The following is a 7,287-nucleotide window of genomic DNA, read 5'->3' on the forward strand; positions in this document are numbered from 1 at the left end:
TTGCTAAAAGAATTTTAAGATTTATTAAAGGGACTATTAATGTAGGTTTGTTTTATGATACAAATTCTGATTTTACTTTAAAAGGTTTTACTGATTCCGATCTAGGTGGAGATCCCAATGATGGGAAATCTACTTGTGGTTATTGTTTTTTTGTTGGTTCAGGAGCAATTTCTTGGAATAGTAAAAAGCAACAATCTACCTCTCTTGGATCCACTGAAGCTGAGTACAAAGGATGCACTAATGCTTCCAAAGAAGTCTTGTGGCTTAGAAGACTACTTGAAGATTTGGGTCTACCTCAACACGAACCAACTCCATTGTATTGTGACAACCAAAGTGCCATTGCCTTGGCTAAAAATCCATTTTTCCATGCAAGGACAAAACACATTGCTCTCCAACACCACTTTATTAGAGAACAAATTGAAGACAAGCAAGTTTCACTCCTCTATTGCAAGGGGGAAGACCAAGTTGCAGATATTTTGACCAAGCCACTTTGTAAAGAAAAGTTCCAATTTCATTGTAAAAATCTTGGATTACAACCCATTGAAGGGTTTGATGTAAGCTCCCCAAGTAAAGCTTAAGGGGGGGTGTTAGAATATTTAATCTTTAGTTAGCTTAGGTTTATTTGTATTTAGTTTAGGATATTCCTTTGGAATTCCTACATGTAATTTGTCCTCTAGTACATGTGTGAGGACAAGTCATTTCTTTTATTTTCCTTTATTAAGGAATATTAGATTTCCTCCATAAGAGGATGTGGACACATGGCACACACATTTTATGAATGGTGGCATTCATAGATTTGGGAGTTACTTTGTAACTCCTCTCCTCATCTCTATTTAAGAGATGTCTCCTCTCTCATTTCTTCTTAATGACAATATTGTAAAGAGCTTCTTGCTCTCTCTCTCTCTCTCATTTTAGGCATTGCCTCATTCATAATATCACAAGGGGTTTTTCTTTTCTTTTCCCCTTTCAAAAGTTCTTGTGCCTCCTTCTTCACATTTGGGTGATGCTCCAAGGTTTTTGCTTTTCTCTTGGTAACAATTACTTCATCATAAACTTTCTTGGATTTTATTTTCCTTTCCTTGCTCCTGTATTGTTCTATCAAGTTATCTCATGACCCTCAGATGGGTATAATCCTCCATATTTACAACTTCATATTGAGTTCATCAAAACCTTTACCTGTCTTTGAAAAACAAACTTCACAATGTATGCATTATTCAATTGTGTTAGCATATAAAATGAAAAGCAAAAATAATATATGCTTCTCATAGAAAAGACCATCTCTAAGTGAGAAGTTGAATTGAAATAATGAAAAACCTCTGACCTTTAGTGCCACTAGCCTCTAATACGGTCCTATTACACTTTTTATCCATTCATTGTCTTAAATGAGTCTTTCAAGGCTATTAGCTTCTAATACGATTGTATTACACTCTTTATCCATTAGTTGTCTTAAATGAGTCTTTGGAGGCCTTGTCAGGTGTAGCAAAGATAGCCTTGAAAGTCCAACCATAAAATAACATGATAAAAACTCATTTCAATAGAAAATGCATCCATATATAAAACTTTCTTATAACTACAATTTTAAAATAAACTCTTTCTCTCCAACCTTACTACACACCCTCAAGTAACATTAATAATCTTCATACTTCAACCAAAACATTAATAATCTTAATACTTTCTTAAAAATAAATTTTAATTTTTTAAATAATTTTTTATGTTATATTTTCAAAAAATACTTCATACAAATACTGACCTTAAATAAATAAATAAAAAAAAATAAAAATAAAATTTTGGTTTCCATTTTATTAAAAAAATGCTCAAACCATATTGTGTACCAACAACTTTAGAATGAACAAAATATAGATTTTGATATTGGTTTTCTTTTCTTTGGCTGCATTTGATTCCAAAGATTGCTATGGAAGTTTTTTTCAAAAAATAATTTAAGAAATCTAATATCAACCTTATCACCCCAAAACAACAACAAAAAGACAATTTTAAAAATAATTTATAAAACACAGGGTTCACCCCATAGTGCAATGGTTAAGTTGATGGTGTCAACAAGGCTCAAACCCTTGTTGGGCCATTGTGATTGTGGGCTTGTGCCCTCATTGATCTAATGTGCTTTCAAGTTTGACCCATAGCATTGATGCTTCTGGTGTTCATGCTAGGTGACTTAGGAGACATTCATGCATGTGTTCCTTACCTTTGTTGTTTGGTTTCTCACGGGATTTATGTCTTTACTCGTCTATCGTGCTCATGGGTTTGGACTATTTTGCATTCATGCTGAGGATGAGGTCCCTCAATTGTGACCTCACTTGGTCTGGACAAGGCTAAAAATCCTAGAATAAAACCCAAAATTCCGTTCTCACCATTTTGTGCTCCCTAATTTAAAATATCGAAAACTTAATATTATTCTGTCTAAGAAATAAGTCCCTCATGCAGTGTAGTCTTCCCTCAAATTTTTCTTGCAAATTGTTCCTTTTGACCAGAAAACAACATTACAATATTTATTTGTTTAATAGTAGATGGTTCATTGCAACAACACATAAGAAAGCAATGCAAGAAGAACAATCAAAATTCTCATGTTTATTCCTCTTGTGCTATGATACCATATCGATAAAATCAACATTAGTAGAATATTAAATAAAAAATAATAATATTAAGAGAGTTGATTCTCAATGTATTACAATATGGCTTTTATAAAGCCTCTCCATCATAACTTTGAACAACCAACTTGCAAAGAATGTACCTAATTATTTTATAATAAAACTAAACAAGTTAATAAGGTATATTTATTAAGATAAACCTTAATATTCCAACATTGGTAACACTCAAAAAATACATATTTATCTATTTGTCAATTTGGACAACAATGGCTACTAGATGAAATCTCTTAAATAATATTTAGTCATTACAAGGACCTCGATAAATTGCCAGTTTTATTCCAACAACTATATATAAACAATTGAGATATAAGGACAACCTTATGTGTAGTGTTAGGAATAAGGTGTCTCAACCTTTGATTTCTTCACATTGATTATTTAATTATTAGTTGATAATGTGTCTATGTTATTAAATTAGATATGCACTTAATGATGCCATTTGTGAGAGTGATACTTTATTTTCTTATTGTAGCATTGTGAATTGTATACCTTTAATTAGGATGTCCACTTCCATGATTTTCCAACACTCACTTTAGTATGCCATTTTATTATGCATTACAAGATCCTCATATGCATTTAATTAGTAATTAATTCAAGAATATGGGTCATATCTCAATTTAAATCTCATCACTCTTATTTGGGCCCTTAATTTTAGGTGTGCTCTTTATCTTTCATCATTTTAATTAATTTTAAGTCCTAACCTATTTAAAATTTCAAAATAAAATTACCCCCACATAAATATCACAAATTTTCATGAAACTTTTTTTTTTGGAAATAAGATCCCATACTCTTGGGATCCTAAAAAATTGGGCCTGTTTTGTCAAGACAGGGTCATTCAAGGCAACATTGTTTGATGCTTTTTGGCTAAGATTTTGGGAGATTAAAGAGTCGGTCTACCCTTTCCAAAACTATCCCTAATGTGAAAAAATAATATTTCTAAGCTGGCCATTTATCAAACAAAAGTTAGGGTCTCATATCTAAGTAAGTTTCCTTCCTCGTTTGTGATATCAATCAATGTAGCATCAATTGAAGGTGTAATGTCATGATATCCTCATGAAGTGAAGATTCGACCTTATGTGAAGTACCAGACTTACAAATTCAAGAAGAAATCAACAAGCATTAAGTCTACTACATTCAAATTCATTCATCATGACGGAAGCTTCAATAGATGTTGGAGGGTGATAGGGAATCACCAACTGATGATTGACATGTACCTCTCCCTAAAGGGTTACTTAAGATTTCATGTTGTTGTCATATTTCTATAATTAAGCTTCACATTCGAGACTTATCATTTCAACTTATGCGTTTCATGCATTTTTAATTTAGTTACAATTTACATTTCAATCATATCATTTAGGGTTTTTCTCTAACACATTTGAGTAGGACTCATTTACATTTTATGCACTTTAGCTCATAGCAATCTTAGATACAATTAAGATTCAAGAGCACACACATAATTCCAATTCTAATATCGACTATTTGTGGAGGTGAAATCACCAAAATAAGGGTTTAACTAAGGCAAAACCCTAGATAGCCACAACCATACCCTCTTTAATCTCATAGGTGCAACTACAAATTTTCAACGAAGATGAAAAGATCAAAAGACACTAAGGACACAAAGACAAGTCATCACTACAAATTTGAGTAGGAAAACCCTAGACAAGGGTGTGTGGGGTGATTCTATCCAGGACAAGGGTGTTCTAGGCGTCATTGTCCTCACAAAACTTCAGATTTGCCAGATTCATAGTGTAGGGTTTCAGAAGTTCAGATCCAGATTTCATGAGAAGACAAAGTTATTATAGATGACCTTGTCCAATCAACTTCTGATTAGATTCTAGTTATAGTTACACCCCTAAATTTCCTTTCCATTATTGTGCATGCTCTGAAGATTATGTTCCTATATCAAATGATTTTAGAAGTTCTAGTGTTCATTCATAATTGCTTAGATTATAGTCACTTTGCATTTAAAAGTCAAATCAAGTCAACTTTGAAAGAAGCAAAGAATAGGAACCCTAAGGTATTGCTTGACCCTCTTTAGCAAGAGTTGGTCAAGCATATTTCCACCTTTTGTAGTTCCATATTCCAATGTTTAGGTGAATGAGGATTTTAGGGCTTCATCTTTCTCTCTCTCTCTCTCTCTCATCCTTTTTCACCACCAAACATTTTGGTGAACATGACATTCTTGATTTGTATGTTCATTTTCATTTCATTTCAAAACATTAAAAAAGAAAAGAAAATAATCTTCTTTTCCTTGCATTGTTATGATTGCCTTATGAGTGTTTAGATTACATTTACATGCTTTGTTACATCAAATTGCTTCATTTCATTGCAATAGTTAGATCAAATATTTATTTTCATTAATTAGAAAACACAAACAAAAATAAATCCCTCCCTTAGAGAAAGTGATTCAACCATGTTGGATCTCTTTCTACAAGACTTTCATGCCTTCGATGAGCCCTTTAGTAGTGCTAACTTTGATATGTTGGATGAAGCCCTTGATGGCTTCATTTCTGTTAGGTCTTCCTCTACGATTTTTAAACTATCCTTTTGTCAAAAATTGATAAACATGATACACATGAATGGTTATAAACTTGAACTTGAACATCCTAAGATTGTTGTGCATCTTTGTTTAGACATTCCTCAAACTCCTAACAAACTAGTGATCACTGTTAAAGACGCTAGTAGTCCAAAGAGTCCTTTCAATTATGCAAAAACAAATCAATCAAGAAAGTTATACAACATAGTTTCTCACAAATATAACACAAGAAACAATAGACAATCTACTCCAGTTATTTCTTGTTCTCTTCCTACTTCTCAATTAGTGCTTCCTCTTGCACCTCGTCTTCCTCAACATGTTGGAAAGGAATATGATCTTGTAGAACAACTTCTTTCTACTCTTGCCAAGATAACTCTTTGGAAACTAATCCGAACTTCATCTACATACCATGGAATGTTCCAAGAAAATTTAAAGAAGATTGACATCCAATATTTTGCAAGATCCAAAGATATGACTTCTTTGTTAGAATGTACGCATGCAACTAAAGTTAATATCGTCTCCTTTCAAAATGAGTTGCCTCTTGTAAAAGTCCATAATCAATATGTTCATCTTATGATTGTTGTCCTTATTAATGGTAATGTTATAAGGCGAACTTTAGTGGACAATGGATTTGGTCTTAATGTTTGTAGCATTGATTTATTGCGTAGAATCAAAATTGATTCTTCTCTTATTCAACCCAATTCTCTTTCTATTTGTGGCAAATTTGTTTACAAGCTGAATTTGGTTCTCAACCTCCTTTAAATTCTTCAATCCCTTCTTCAATTCAAATAGAAACACCATCTCCTCCTAAAGTATCCCTTCTCTCGAATAGGTTCTTTTAGAAGATGATTGGGGGTCATTAGATTTTACACCTTCCTTTGTAGGAGAATATAAAATCCCTTGAATAGAACCTAAGACCAAGGAGGATGACATGGTGCAAGCCACAAAAGACTTTCACCGACTTCATACCAATTTTGTGTCTACTTCAAAAAATTATTACACTTCTTCAACCACTCCTAATTCATCAAATTATGAAATTGAGACACAAGAGGCTCCAACATCTCTTTCAGAAATGTAATCTATTTACAGTTGTGGTTTCCACATCTTAGCTAAGAGTGGATATAGAGGAAATGGTTGCGATGCAAACGAACAAGGAATCAAATTTCCTATGGAAAATCATACACAAGAGACCACATTTGGACTTGGATATAATCCTTAAAATCCCACCAAAGCATCCCATAGATCATCTCTCAATGTGAATGTTTTGGATTAAGGAAAAACCAAGTTTTGAAGGGGCCCTGAAATCCTTAACAAAGAAGATTCTAAAAGGTTTATAATAAAAAATTTAAACAAAAATCCAAGGCGAAACATGCTAAAAAAGATGGAACAATACATATGGCAGCCAAAGAACCAACAAAAACCCAGACAGGTAACAATCCAAACATCCACGAATAGGGACCCTCAAGATTTTTCTTTAGTATTGCCCTTGTGGGAACGAAGAGTCATGTCAAAAGAGGGCATAGACTTCTTAGATTTCTTTCCCTTAACAGTAATCCAACCCTCTTCCACCTTAGCAGCCTCATCAAACCAATCTGACGAACCCAACACTGATCCATCAAGATTCTGAGAAAGAGCACCAGCAACACCCTCCTCAGAAGCACAGTAAGTCCCAACAAGCAAAGCATCAACTCGAACAATTCCAGAATTAGCAACCACATCACAATCAATCTCTCAATGTGAATGTTATCGTTTCATCTTGCAATCTCTTCCTCTTATGAATCCTCATTCAATTGATGTTGATTTTGATTCTAGTACACTTTCATTTGACCTTAGCTGAGTTCTTAGGGGTTTATGACAATCTTCCTCGATATCATCATAATTGTGGATTTCCCTATTATTTAAATGTTAAAGCTTACTTTGGGAAAAATACTGAATTACCAAATGATATCGTAGAGATGACTCAATAATTCTCTCAACTAATGGGTATTCCTCAACAAAATAACCTCCTTGTAGGAGACACCATTGATGTCAAAATGGACCCTTATAATGATGAAAAAGTTATTAAAATTGGAACAATGCCTAAAAGGTAAT

The sequence above is a fragment of the Cryptomeria japonica genome, chromosome 8 (assembly GCF_030272615.1).
Source record: "Cryptomeria japonica chromosome 8, Sugi_1.0, whole genome shotgun sequence".
Classification (NCBI taxonomy): domain Eukaryota; kingdom Viridiplantae; phylum Streptophyta; class Pinopsida; order Cupressales; family Cupressaceae; genus Cryptomeria; species Cryptomeria japonica.